This window comes from Ovis canadensis, chromosome 5, assembly GCF_042477335.2.
Source record: "Ovis canadensis isolate MfBH-ARS-UI-01 breed Bighorn chromosome 5, ARS-UI_OviCan_v2, whole genome shotgun sequence".
Lineage (NCBI taxonomy): Eukaryota > Metazoa > Chordata > Mammalia > Artiodactyla > Bovidae > Ovis > Ovis canadensis.
In genome coordinates this window covers 115,517,275-115,532,802 of record NC_091249.1, presented here as the reverse complement: position 1 = coordinate 115,532,802, position 15,528 = coordinate 115,517,275, and the positions used below count along the sequence as shown (strand labels likewise).

At 37.4% G+C, this 15,528-nt stretch overlaps 1 pseudogene; it reads left to right on the top strand.

The window, feature by feature from the left end:
- Positions 1 to 237: 237 nt before the first annotated feature.
- LOC138441642 (dematin pseudogene) overlaps positions 238 to 15,528 on the top strand; it is a 49,010-nt pseudogene continuing 33,719 nt past the window's right edge.

The window sequence follows — 15,528 nt, the reverse complement described above, 5'->3', positions numbered from 1 at the left end:
AGAAGCATGGGTAAAATTAAATGTCTAAAACTTGCTGTTGCTTGATATGCATTTGGAGTTAAAGAGTGTGCTGTGAGAGTGAAGTAATTCAGAAAGAGAAAGATAAATACCATATACTAACACATATATATGAAGTCTAGAAAAATGGTACTGAAGAATTTATTTACAGGGCAACAATGAAGAAAAAGACGTAGAGGATAGACTTACGGACATGGGGAGAGGGGAGGAGAGGGCGAGATGTATGGGAACAGTAACATAGACACTTACATTACCATGTGTAAAATAGACAGCCAATGGGAACTTGCTGTCTGGCTCAGGAAACTCACACAGGGGCTCTGCTTCAACCTAGAGGGCTGGGGTGGGGAGGGAGATGGCAGGGAGGTTCAAGAGGGAGATGATGTATGTATACCTATGGATGGTTCATGTTGAGGTTTGACAGAAAACAGCAAAATTCTGCAAAGTAATTATCCTTCAATAAAAAATTAATTAAATTTAAAAAAGAATATGCTGTGAAATGTATAAAATGATGTATAAATAAAAGACATTAAAATCACATTCCATAAACTCAGTTGATCAAGAAATCATTAACTTTCCTATAACAATCACAAATGATCTATTCTCCATAGAATAACGGGCCTTCCCTGGTGGCTCAGATGGTAAACAATTGACCTGCGATGTGGGAGACCTGGGTTCAATCCCTGGGTTGGGAAGATCCCCTGGAGAAGGAAATGGCAACCCACTCCAGTATTCTTGCCTGGAGAATCACATGGACAGAGGAGCCTGGTGGGCTACAGTCCAAGATGTCACAAAGAGTTGGATATGACTGAGCAACTAAGATTATGCTGCTGCTGCTGCTAAGTCAAGTCAGTCTTGTCCAACTCTGTGAGACCCCATAGACGGCAGCCCACCAGGCTCCCCCGTCCCGTGGGATTCTCCAGGCAAGAACACTGGAGTGGGTTGCCATTTCCTTCTCCAATGCATGAAAGTGAAAAGTGAAAGTAAAGTCGCTCAGTCGTGTCTGACTCTTAGCGACCCCAGGGACTGCAGCCCACCAGGCTCCTCCGTCCATGGGATTTTCCAGGCAAGAGTACTGGAGTGGGGTGCCACTGAATAACTCATTTTTCCTCTTTTGAACTTACACTCCTCCTTGCTGTAGAGCTGAGTATTAAGCAATCTCCACCATCCCTCCGTTTCCCCACTCACCACCCTTAGCACTTGTTCAGATTAGAAGAACTAAGTGACAGAGTGAAGGCGCGTTTGGCCTGGATTGCAGCTGTCCCCTGAGGATCCCCTGGGGCCTCCCTGGTGGCACAGTGATAAAGAACTTGCCTGCCAATGAAGGAGACGTAGGTTTGATCCCTGGGTCAGGAAGATCCCCTGGAGAAGGAAATGGCAACCTGCTCCAGTATTCTTGCCTAGAAAACTCCATGAACAGAGGAGCCTGACGGGCTACATACAGCCACGGGGTTGCAAAAGAGCCCAACACCACTGAGCAGCTAAACAACAACAAGAGGTCAATGCTAACCCATCTCACATCCCGACTACACCTCTTCAGAAGCCATGCCTCACTCATTTACTAAGGCAACTTGGCCACAGGCATATAGTTCATTCCAGCAATGACACTGGAGAACACCATACTTTTTAACTCCATGTATTTCTCTCTGACTACACAAACTTCAGATCCCCTGGAGAAGGAAACAGCAACCCACTCCAGTACTCTTGCCTGGAGAATTTCATGGACAGAGGAGCCTGGCGGGCTCCAGTCCATGGGATTCTCCAGGCAAGAATACTAAAGTAGGTTGCCATTTATGTATCCATCTATTAATTAGTTCTTTTATGACACAATCATTTCTGTTCCAATTCTGCTCTTCTTTTTTGGAGCACAGGATGTAAGCAGGAACCATAATTCTTGGCTATTAATTTGAATTGGCAATCTGAATATCAAAAGTCAAGAATTTTGAGTTTTGAATTTTGAGTACTTTGTGTTCTCTGCTTTCTGTAACCTCATCCCTTTCCCAAAGCAAAAGCACTGAATGCTTTGCTGCCTGAATTAAAAAAAAAAAAAATTATTAGGAGAAAGAAATTAAAAATATATGGAGAGATACAAATTTAAAATATGGCGTCACATCACTATTCTCCTAATCATTCCATAGGGTTTTATGTTCCCCCATTCAAAAAGTACTATTTTCTATTCAAACTGACTAGTCCTTTTATTTTCTTTATGGTTTCTAGCTTTGGAGTATTTCAAGGGATCAACAATCTGGTTTGCAGAAACGAGCATGAAATACTGTTGGAGAATACTGCTGCTGTTACTGCTGCTATGTCGCTTCAGTCGTGTCCGGCTCTGTGCGACCCCATAGACGGCAGCCCACCAGGCTCCCCCGTCTCTGGGATTCTTCATTTCCTTCTCCAATGCAAGAAAGTGAAAAGTGAAAGTGAAGTCGCTCAGCCGTGTCCGAATCTTAGCAACCCTACCAGACTGCAGGCTACCAGGCTCCTCCGTCCATGGGATTTTCCAGGCAAGAGTACTGGAGTGGGTTGCCATGGCCTACTAGAGTACATTAAATAATCTGACTCACTTTTAGTCCTTAAATACAAACAATAAAGGCCACACAGAGTGGTTGATGAATGAGAAAAATTTTTTCAAACTGCAAGGTCTTACATAAATACTATATTATAATCTGAGCTCCTTAAAGGAAGACATCCTCAGTCATATGAAAGATAGTATTAGTGTCAGCTGAAAAGATAAGAAACTCCAGTTTGGAGAAAATGAAAAAAAAAAAAAAACAAAAATGAAAAAAAAAAAAAAATATATATATATATATAAACACCACCTTTTGCTTCATGCCAACAACAGCAAGGACTTCAGAAGTGTTCTGAATCTCTGCCTCTGTGACGGAATGTGTAAGAAGATGTCCTGTTTTTCTCAGTACCCGGCATATAACAAACGTTCTGTGTCATTTTTCTTTAGCTCTACTGCTCTTTCAACTTCATCATAAAATACAAATGATGAGCGTTGGCACCGTGACCCTGTGCAGCGCCCATGCAGAATGGCATTCTGACCAGACTCTAACGTTTGGGGAAATACAGGGACAGCAGAGCTTGAGCGGGGCCTGAGCAAGCAGAGGTTTTCCCCTAGGTCTCCAAAACTGCACCGGAATTAAGGGCTTGACCCATCACTTGCATTTCGGCCTGGAGCATTTCTTGATGATACTGATAAAGTGTAAAACACTGCAAGCAGACGTATCAGGCCTTCAACGCAAGCCTAACACTGTAAAAACAACTTTCTAAGTGCAAAGCGCTCTTTTCATTGGTATCATTTATCTACCAGAGAATTACTAATCCTCAAAACATGAAGGGAAACTGGAATGGGCTTAGCATAAATTCTCCTTTTTCACAAGCTCTAACAAGCAAAACTCACCAGGCAACTAACTGGTTTTTAAAGTGAAAGTAGTAAAATTAAACTGAAATATATGGAAATGGAAATTGCAACATTTTTATGAGATATGTGTCTACATCAGATTGATAAAAAAGATTAATATCGTGATCTACTCATAAAAACCTGTCCTTATTATGTAAGACTATATTTGAATTTCATCCCAACTCAGTGCTTTGTTCATTTTTTAGGCTACCATATTTTTTATTTAAAAAATGAAAAATCCAAACTTTCTTTTTAGGAGGTAAGATATTAAAATTTTAATCCAAAACTGTTGTTCTTATGGAAGAGCAGTAAACACATCCTTATAACTAAAACAAGCAATCTGGCCCTCAAAAACTGTTTTCAAGCAGTTGAATGAGTAGAGGGTATTCTGCAAATGTCAAAAAGAGGAGAAGGTTATTTTGAAAGCTTCTAAGGTGTACATAATTCTTCAGGAACACTAGAATTTTGCCAGGATGACTTCTGCCTTTGGAAAAGATAATTGCAATTTGCTGTTGTCATACAGCTTAAATCAGTATTTCTCATTGTATCGAATATTTAATGTCATTTTCATCATTATAAACCAACAGTTCTTTGTGCAGCAGAATTATCCCATTTGATACTCTGTATTTTCTTTACCTTCTGGTACACCCTCACATGTGTAGGGTTATCTAAACAAACATTTACACCAAATTGTGCAAAGGGCCTGTAATGGAAACACTGAAAAATATATTTTCAATAGATTTTAAAATTCCAAGCTAGGCTCAACGTATTCAGCAAAATGCGAGAAACAGAAAAAACTTTAAATCTTTCAATATGTTCATTATTAATAATACATATAAAGAAAAAAGCTACTCTAAACCTAACACATATGTAAGATATGTTCTGATGCTGACGGTCAGTCATGAGCAGGTCCTCGGTTATATTACTTAAAGGGCTACATATCCAGCAGTGCTGTGCACTGTCAAATGAGCTTTACGTCTGATGGTAATTTCATTCTCAAGTTCAGTCATATGAGGCCTTCCTCCAGGAATAGGTTCTATCACAGAAGCAAATTATTCAAATCTAATTTAACAGACTCAATAATTTTCCTCAGTTTTATCTCGGGCATTTTGTATTCCTTCCCCTTCACCTAGTGGCTATGTAACAATTCAATTACCAAAGTTCTTCATCCAGAAAGTGCAGCTGATCTCTGGTAGTTCTTACTTGGTTTGATTTCTTTTTTTCTCCTAGCTTAACACATGCCAGTTGGTGTTGACTGAGTTAAAAATCTTGAAATAAGCCTGGCACTGTGTCAGTACATAGGTTAAGAAATGAGAAAAAAATTTTAAAAAAATATACACTAGAAATGGAAAATAAGACTAGTGGTGACATTTCTTGTCATGAGGGCATTTTTTCTTCTATGAACACACGATAAAACAAGCTTAGTGCAGCTGAAAAGAGAATGAGAGAGATGATATAAATTGAAAGATGAAAAGGCAGAGGGTGAGTGTAAAGAAGCATGTTGAGAGCACACAGAAGGGAAAACCCCAATTAGCAGATTAAGGAAGTAAAAAATAAGTTTTAGAATTAAAAAAAAGCAACAGGATAAGCAATGTCAGGGAAGATTAAAAGAGCAAAGGTAATAAAACTATGCAAGAGTCTTAGGAGGTTATTAAGAATTTTAGGGAATTACAGTTACAAGAAAGTTGACATAGTCTTTCATAAAAGAAAAATCACCTGTCAAAATCTCTGCCTGGATAACAGAATTAGGTTCTTATTCTTCAGAATCAAGATATGCCTTCTGATTAGATCTGGATTCATGTGTCCGCCATTTTGCTAAATACTCTTTCTCTGCTTGATTAAGCATGCAAACAGACCTACATACTCACATGAAGAGTGGAACTAAAAATTCAATCAAATAAAGCAGCTTTAATGGTGGTGGAATTTCATGAAATTAGGTATGAAATGAATTATCATAAATCTTGTAAGTTTATTATTGATTCTTGTTGCTTTAGCCGCTCAGTCATGTCTGACTCTTTTGCAACCCCATTGACATAGCCCATCAGGCTCCTCTGTCCATGGGATTTCCCAGGCAGGAACTCTGGAGTGGGCTGCCATTCCCTTCTCAAATATTATTTGTGTGTTTGTTAGTCTTTCGGTTGTGTATGATTCTTTGAGACCCCCATGGACCGTAGCCCACCAGGCTCCTCAGTCCATGGGATTTTCCAGGCAAGAATACTGGAGTGGGTTGCCATGCGCTCCCCCAAGGAATCTTCCCAACCCAGGGATCAAACTTGGGTCTCCTGCATTGCAGGCAGATTCTTTACCATATGAACTTCCTGAGAGTAATATTATTTATATCTATAAATACTATATTAATTAGAGATCACCAAGTGTTTGACTAAATTATTTAACATAAGAAGTTAAGACAGATGAATCTGATAGATACATATTTGGAGAGGGGACCTGAGCAAACTCCTTTTGTCAGTATTGATTAAATGAATCAGACAATGGTTTCCACTTAATATTTGACAAATACCAGCAGGTCCTCTTAAAGACTTCCTTTAGGAATCTGCAAGTTAGGTAACAGAAATACATATAATTAACATCTTGGGAATTTGTCTACCCTATTTTCTACCGTTGCGCTTCAAAAAGAGTGTTAATAGACTTCTTTATAAAGCACACTGTAGATTTAGATTCATAGTCACAGAAAGTTAATAAAAACATCTAACAACTAACAACATCTAACATCAGCCCTTACTATGAAGAATGTGTCCTATTATCCCCATTTTGCAGATGACAGAATGTGGGACTGGGAATTTCCCTCACCCTTTCATCGTCTTTATGTTTGGATTTCAACTAGATTATACAAAGTACTTCTACATACCAATGAGAAAGAAACTTTATAGAAAAATAGTCAAAGCATATGGATAGATAATTCCCAGGGAAACATCAAATATCTGAAAACCTGATCAACACTATTAATAATCAAGAAAATGAAGATTAAAATAATAATGTTATCATTCGTAGAAAATAATAATTGACTTATCTGACTCAGCATTGGTGGAGACAAAAGATCACTTATAAGCTGTTGATAGCGGAAGTACTGTGGCAGGATGAGTCAAACTCAGAAGTGAGCATGATGGAGAACCATTAATCCTGTTTATAGAAATATCTGTGAGAAATACTCACGTGTGTACCCACGCATATGAAAAAGGAAACAAATGAGCACAACTTCACACAAAAACATGAACACATTGCTCAACAATGAGGGAACTATAAATAAAGTTGGATCATATTGCTCCTACACTATGGAAACTCAAAAAGTAACTAAATAGAACAAGATAAATCATATGAACAGTGCTCCAAGAAGCACTTTAAGGACAGAAAAAAACCAAGAGTAGTAAATAGATAAGGGAATTGCACTGTTACATGGGCAGAAAGAAATGGGATTCGCTGGTGAAACTGTAAAAGTAGGCTATCCCAGTCTTAATTCCATATAGTTTTGAAATAATTTATAAAGTGTTTCTGTACTGCTCATGTAATTAAAAACATGCAAATATGAAATTATTTGTGGGTTCTATACTTCTCTCAAGGACTTACAGGAGTCAATTTTACACATAAAATTGTTTCACTTTGTATACCCCACTATGTATATGTGTTTTAAAATGACTCAGTGAAATTAAAAATTTTCAAAAAAAAAAAAATACAATGAATCCCTCTGTATAGGAAAGAACTCACATTTAGAATCATGGAACTTTGCATTTATTCTTCATACAAACTTAAGTCCTTGAAATCTGAACCTGTTCTCCTTACTCAAAATCACATCTTTCCTGCTTGACTTCTCATCTCCATAATCATATCCACTCTAACTCAACTTTCAGAGCTACTGTCAAAGGCAAAAAATGATAAAATTTACTTTGGAAAAATATAGCATTTTATACTTTGATTGATGCAGATGAAGATATTCAGTTAAACTGAGGCTATTAGACAAAAATATATAATGACTAATAATTTTTTAACATAACTCACTAAGCAGCTGTACTAGAATTTAGAAAGAAAATTCAAGATTCAGCTACTTGTATTTAATCTGTTACATCTCAAAAATAATATTATCATAAAAAATGTTTGTAAAATGAAAAAAGCCACTGGAATTGTTTTATTATAAGCTTATAATCAAAAATTGTCTGTAAGACTAAAAGAACATTTAAAATTTTTTCAGCAAAACATTCAGAATTTGTTAGCAGTTTGTTTCAATTATTGTGTGAATGTTCAGAGACAAATTAATTGTAATAAACAGAAAATATACATATGTATTACTTTGGAAAAATCTATTAGAATCATTCATAAAACTGAACAAATACTTTAGCTAAAAATTGTTTTGGTTTGAAAAAATCATATGTTGAATAATTAAGATAGATATATTATAGACTGATAAAATACAATGTATGGATGTATGCACACAATCAAAGAAACATAAAAATGCAAGTTCAAAAATTACATTAAATTCAACAAAAAATAAGCCATTTGCACTCCTTTCTCTAACATATAACCAGAATTTTTAACAGAAAATAACTTGATAAATAATAAGTAACTTCCTGGCTTAGAAGCTAATGTACACAAATAGTTTTGGTGGTGGAATATGAAATGTTTACTTTAGAAAGTGACAGCTCATGAAAGAGAAAAAAAGAAAAAGAAAAGAGAAAGGGAAGACAAGGTAAGAAAATGATTTAGATTGAAGGTTACAGCAGCTGTGCAAATAAAGAAAATGGTGCAATCAACAGTTCACATCCCTTTGATGGATCACTGAAAAAGCTCTGGGTAAATAGTTTTGATGTTCAAGCTCCTGTAGAAAATAATACAGTAAAAAACATGCAAGCAAGAAGCTATAAAGCATAAAGAATCTTGCAGTCACTTTCCCCCCAGCAGACACAGGCCACTGAACAGCTGATTTATATATTTAAAAAATAACTCTCAGGAGTAATGATCTTTTAAAATGACAAAGAACTGCAAGCTTTGGTGGAAAACTTGGTGAAGGCTGGGAGGGCAATATGGTCTGCTGGCTCGGGGGTTCTCAGCAAACGACAGCACCATGGCCCTGACTTCAGCCTCGGTGCTAACTCCAGTCTCCAAATGGAGCAGTTTCTCTCACCTTAAGATTTTTTAATAAAATAAAGCAACAAAAGTTAATGGCCTGCCAGATGTTCACCACAGGGAGTTTGCTTCACGGAAATTGAAGGAGGAACTTAATTTTGAATTTATGGGCACATCCCCCTCCTCACCCCACTGCCATTTTTCCTTGTTTGTCCCATGTTGCTTTTCAGCTTTGTTGACCAATGCCAGAAGCACCACACTGGGACTCTTTCAGTGCTATTCATCTCTGCATTAGGACAAGATGTGTTTAACTTTTCCATTCTCCGCCCCCCTTTTTTTTTCTCACCAGGGTACAGTTAGAGGTAGCAGAAAAATTATCCTAAAACTAACAACTGCTCTGACAATTTCTGATCAGCTCAACATAAAATGAATCAAATGAATCAATGAAAATATCTCACAGCATAGTCAGGTATTCAAGTGGTAGCATTCTGTGAAACAAGGCAATTTTTCAGGTTCCATTATTAGAACCTATGAGTGAGTTAAGTTCGCTTCTTAAGCGTTTTTGAAAATGGAATCAAAACATTGCACTTGGGTGGTTTCCGAGACTATTTAAAGATATAATAGTGGAGGAGTCAGATTTTTCAAAGTAGTCTTTGTTTAAAAAGTTCGGAACCTATATGTATTTGCTTCAGGAGGGGAATGAAGCAAGAAGGAGAAAGGAGAAGCAGAGGGGAGTTGAGGACAACAAAAAAAGAAGCAATCCACTGCTCCTCAAAGTACAGGCCCACGTTTATGAATAATGTAAGGCGTGCTTAACATTCATTCACAAGTGAAATGCTCTGCAAACTCTAGGCTCAACCACCACTTTCTTCTCGAGTAGCACTCAATCTTTTGAAGTACAGATAGAAATCACCTAAAATCTTGTTAAAAGTGTGAGCTACTAGACCGCACTCATAGAGAACTTACATTTTGGAAAGTATCTCAGGAAACTTTTCTTTAGAAGGTGCAGGACCCACATCTTGCAAAATGTGGTTTATATTCTTTTATGACAAAAAAAAAAAAATCCCCAAGAATCTAAGATAGTTTAACCTAAAAATGGTGGTAATTTCTCTTTTCCTTGCTATCAACAAAAATCAAACTAGCGATTTTTTTGAAATGAATATTATAATAAGTATTTTATAGTTAACTGAGATGATACAAACCTATTAAATATTTGCTGAATGTACAAATAAAGAATAAATATGCAAGCAGATCTACCCAACACGTACTCTCTGGATACTCAAAACTTCTAAGCTGGAATAAGAATCCTATATAAAACTGACTAACTTTCTTGACAATGTACAATTTAAAATCAATTCTAGTGTTATTTAAGCCAAAGTAAGTAAGCAAAGCCATTGACTGTGTGGGTCACAATAAACTGTGGAAAATTCTGAAAGAGATGGGAATATCAGACCACCTGACCTGCCTCTTGAGAAACCTGTATGCAGGTCAGGAAGCAACAGTTAGAACTAGACATGGAACAACAGACTGGTTTCAAATAGGAAAAGGAGTACGTCAAGGCTGTATATTGTCACCCTGCTTATTTAACTTATATGCAGAGAACATCATGAGAAATGCTGGGCTGGAAGAAGCACAAGCTGGAATCAAGATTGCCAGGAGAAATATCAATAACCTCAGATATGCAGATGACACCACCCTTATGGCAGAAAGTGAAGAGGAACTAAAAAGCCCCTTGATGAAAGTGAAAGAGGAGAGCGAAAAAGTTGGCTTAAAGCTCAACATTCAGAAAACAAAGATCATGGCATCTGGTCCCATCTCTTCATGGCAAATAGATGGGAAACAGTGGAAATACTGACAGACTTTATTTTTCTGGTCTGCAAAATCACCACAGATAGTGACTGCAGCCATGAAGTTAGAAGACGCTTACTCCTTGGAAGGAAAGTTATGATCAACCTAGATAGCATATTCAAAAGCAGAGATATTACTTTGCCAACAAAGGTCCGTCTAGTCAAGGCTATGGTTTTTCCTGTGGTCATGCATGGATGTGAGAGTTGGACTGTGAAGAAGGCTGAGCGCCGGAGAATTGATGCCTTTGAACTGTGGTGTTGGAGAAGACTCTTGAGAGCCCCTTGGACTGCAAGGAGATCCAACCAGTCCATTCTGAAGGAGATCAGCCCTGGGATTTCTTTGGAAGGAATGATGCTAAAGCTGAAACTCCAGTACTTTGGCCACCTCATGTGAAGAGTTGACTCATTGGAAAAGACTCCGATGCTGGGAGGGATTGGGGGCAGGAGGAGAAGGGGACGAGAGAAGATGAGATGGCTGGATGGCATCACCGACTCGATGGACATGAATTTGAGTGAATTCCGGGAGATGGTGATGGACAGGGAGGCCTGGTGTGCTGCAATTCATGGGGTCGCAAAGAGTTGGACATGACTGAGTGACTGAACTGAACTGAACTGATGATTTCCTTGGAGTCACAAAGGCAAAAAATCTATTAAATCACAATAATATAGAAATGTATGTGGTAATGAAGGAAAGGGTACAAGGTTGATACAGCAGTAAAGAGAAAAGCCAACTGTCCGACTATGAGATGTCCTAGGAAGGTATTTTAAAATGCACAGTGTCACATATGTGTCTTCTCTGAAGACTATCATATGATGCTAATAGCAGCCATGAATTAATACAGGTGACCACATATAAACCAATAACCCTGTGACAGGTCCTTAGTATAATATCCACAACAATATAATAATATTCACCTTTCTAGCAACCCTACGAAATTAGTATTATTCTCCCAATTTTTATAGTGAAGCTAAGGTTTAGAAAAATTAAGTAAACTACCAAAGTGTTCCAGCTAGTTAATAATGGATTCAGAACTTAAACTAGACCTGTCTTTACACCAAAGCTGCACATCACTTTGTGAGCAAGTCCTCTGAGAATCGTGCAGAGTGAAAAGCTGTTTGCATTTAACCTGACAAAATTTTGGCTTTATCACTTAAATTCCTGTGAATTGTCTTTACTCAAAAACAACAACAGAAGTAAATGTTTATTTTAATGCTAAAGCTTTGAAAACTCCTCAAAAAAAAGGAGAAAAAAAAAAACCCCAAAACAGTTTCACACTTTCCATGAAGATGCTGACATTTATCCTCTGGCTTGATGTTCCTCTGGGACACCTCTATAGTTTGAGAATGTCAGCTAAGCGATCTATGAGAATTACAAAACCACACACTATAAAAGAAAATAAAGTTTTCAATAAAGATGAGAAATTCAAAACAAGAAAATAAAGGGAGAAAACATTTGAAATCATGAATAAATAAAGACAGGATAGTAATGTCTTATTTGTGGTCCTGGCAATCACGTTTTTATTTTTCTATAGGAAGGTTATATATGTCTGCATAAAGTTTTCAAACTGCATGCATATATTTCTCCCTAGAAGAGTTAAATCTCTGTAAGTAAAATAGTCTACTGGAATGATTACTTTCCCACTTTTCCAGACCACTTAAATGAGTCTAGGGGATACCGCAGGTAGAAGGCATCTATTTAAACTTCATGTTCTCAATATGCAGATAAGAAAGTATAAATACATGTCCTTTAGGATCTTCATAATTTGTGAACATGCCAAGCAGTTATTGCAAGCATTTGCCTGAGACTTACTAAAAATGCAAAAGAGAATTTAAGTATAAGATATATTAAATCTCAAGTCAGTAAGGGTTGGTTTGAAAACTCTAAAAAGAAATCACTTTGCATAATATAAAACTTCTGGGAAAATCTGCCTCAGCAGATTACACTCCTTCAGCAATATTTTCTGAAGAACTAAAAGTGAAGCCAGAGAAAAGCTTGCTCTTATTCGCGCGTGTGTGCGTGTGTGTGTGTGTGTATGTGTGTGTGTGTGTTTAACTAGCGCCTTGGTTTCAATGGGATGAATAAATTCATATAAATTTCTAACTCAGACTGATCTAGAAAGTGGATTTTTACTATAATTTTTATTCACTGAGCTTTAATTTTTAAAATATATTAAATGCAATTTTTTTTCTGAATTTCTTGGTCCAGTCAACTTTAGTTTTCCCACACACTCTAATTTTCAGTAATGGAAAATCTGTGGTTGGCCAGGGATCACTGTGCAGAAAACAGATGCCAAGATGACCCAGGCCACTGAGTAGATGTGGAACAGATTTGGACCCAGGATTTTTAAAATGCAATCAATTACATGATTCATAGCATCCAGGATATAATAATAAACCATTGACAGTCAAGACAGTCTCGATTTCTCCTCTCAGGCTCAAAGTGTCTGGAGTCATCTCTGACATCTCCCTACTTCAGGTCCCATATTTAATAATCAAGTCCTAAAGTTCCACCGTCATGGACCTTTTAAATCAATTTACTCCTTTCTGTTCTCTTCCCCAGCGCCATATTTCAGACTTGCATTATCACAATCTGCTCTGTCACAATACAGACTTCATGCTAATCAATCCTGAAAATGCCATCGGGTTAATCTTCATAAAACGCAATTCTTGGCATGTCACTCACCTACTCAAGAATTTTCAGCAGCTCACCAATGCTTAAAGTCTATACTTCTTAGCTTAAAATTCAAACTGTCTCCTCTATTATAATAATTGTTTGATATTTAGCTTCATGTTAGGTACTGGAACCAGTTTTTCCTTTGTACATAGTAAGTAACTGGCACAGAAATTTACACATAGAAGCATGTATTCATTCGTACACATTCCATCATGATTCATATATCTATCTAACTTTCTCAATTCCATCTGACATTTAATTATAGGAATATGCTCTCTTATTTTTAATTTCCTCAGGACGATAATAGTCATTACTTCAGAAATGTTTCTATTATAGTTTTTCAGAGTCAAGTATCAGAGATAGTTTCTCAAAAAGAGCATCACTGTTTTTCTGTATGATCAGTATGAGACAAAGAGGAAAAGACGTTTCATTATTTATCCGCAGAGCATAAAATCCTTGCGATCAGATGTGGACCCTAATCTTCAGTCCTCCTCAATCTACCCTTGATGCCTTCTTCAGTGTCTCAGCAACTTTTCATGAGTCCAGCAAATGTGTTCACCAAGTTCTGAATGTCCAGCCATGGAGAAACTAGGTCAGAGAGGAAAGTACCAAGTGACGCTGTCCAATGCCATATTTGTCTGAACTAGTCCCTCTCTTTTGCTCTGAGTTAGATTATATTGCTGCATTAACAGTCCCCCTGTTTCTGGGGTTGTTTATCAGTGTCGTCTCTCTCTGCACAGAGAAAGATTACAGGTGAATCTCCACATGGATAATTTGGATGGGAGATCACTTATCAGACTACTTGTGTTGAATTCAGAACTAAAAATACCATTGAGGCCCGTAAACGTTAAATAGCACTAAGAAGAAGAATAACTAACCTCTTCTTAGTAGATGTGCTCCTGAGTACACACACTTGATTTTTCTCCAATTACAATTCAAGCACATTTCAGTTCCCTTTATTCAGGACCATTATTCAGGCTCTTCTGGAAATGTTTTATTCAACTTGCACATCTCTTCTCCACAATCGTTGCTTTAGAATTCAGCTCTCTGATAATGAGAGGAAATTGGGGTCTGAAAGAGAAAAACACCATTTTCTTAAATGATGAATGCTGCAGGCACACATTGTCTTCACCTTAAAAAAAAAAAAAAAAGAAGAAGAAGAAACCCTGAAACACTTTCCTAAACTGCTAAAATGCTTGACCTTTGAAAAGAAAGGAAAAAAAGAGCAAATTACAACTACATATTTAAAATATCCAAGATCGCATCCCTGACATTACCACATAATGACAAGAATAACATCAAAACCTGGCCTGAAAGGATTTCAGTGGTATTCTCTAGGCAAATATGTGACCTGATGAGGTAGGCATTGTGGGTATAAGTAAAAAACAGACAATACTTTGTCTTTCTGTGGTGGTGGTTGCTGTTATTGTTGTTGCTGTTGATAATAAAAAGGCCTGATCTCTTCAGGAAGGCTGTGCTCAATCCCTTTCCTGGGCTGTACTTACTCTCCTATTCAACCTGAGGACACTGGGGCAGCCCCTTCAGCTCTGTAATGAAATCTGAGCAAAAAAGCTTTTAAAATAAATCAGTCCTGTTTAAACCCCAGCTCAGAGAGTTGGGACAACTCATTGTGAGACTTCTCTGTTTTTAGCTATGGAGCAAGCTGGTTTTGTTTTGACTCTCTCTTAAACCCGAGTCTAACACACATTTACTTGGCCATTCTTGGAAAAAAGAAATCAAAAGAGCCAGTGCAGGAGCGTCTGAGTAGTGGTAAGTTCAGAGAGCTTTCAAGGTCCAGCGGAGGCAACAGAGAACTCCCATCTGAATGACTGCTTCTTAATGGAGGGATGAACGGATATGATGGACACAGAAGCCATGTTGGACAAGCGTCTTAGTGGGGAAATCTGCCAATCGGACAATGCCTTGCCCAGGGAATAAGGATGCAGTTAGAACCACCTTATTTTTAAATGACCACCATGACAAGAGCTGTTAAGTATTAAACAGATGCCTGCTATCCGTGATTGCCTTTGGATCTCACAACTTAGCGGCGTCACTAGAACTAATGACTGAGACGGATAAAGTGGCATACTTCCTGCACGGATTAAGATTCGGTATGAAAGCCAAAATAAAGTGCTGCACACCTGCCACATTTGAGAAAGCACAGCCATAATTCCCAAGATGCTTATCTAAACTTTCTGGTCTTATATTCTCAAATGGATCAGCTGAAAAGATTTCAGATATTTGTAAGTTAGACAATATCACTAAAACTTCTTTGGGCATAGGTTTCAAAATCTCTTACTCAGGCTAGCTTCAAAATTACACTTAATATGGCACCTGCATGTGTGATCCAATAAGATAATTGACATATATTAATTACTGTAAAATGAAACAAAACACTGACTTAGAATGAATAAAACAGTAGTTTTAAAAGAACCTAGTTCCAGTTCTATTTAAGATGTCTTGCTTTTAATTATACAGAGTAAACTGATAAATAGACATTAGTCCATATTATC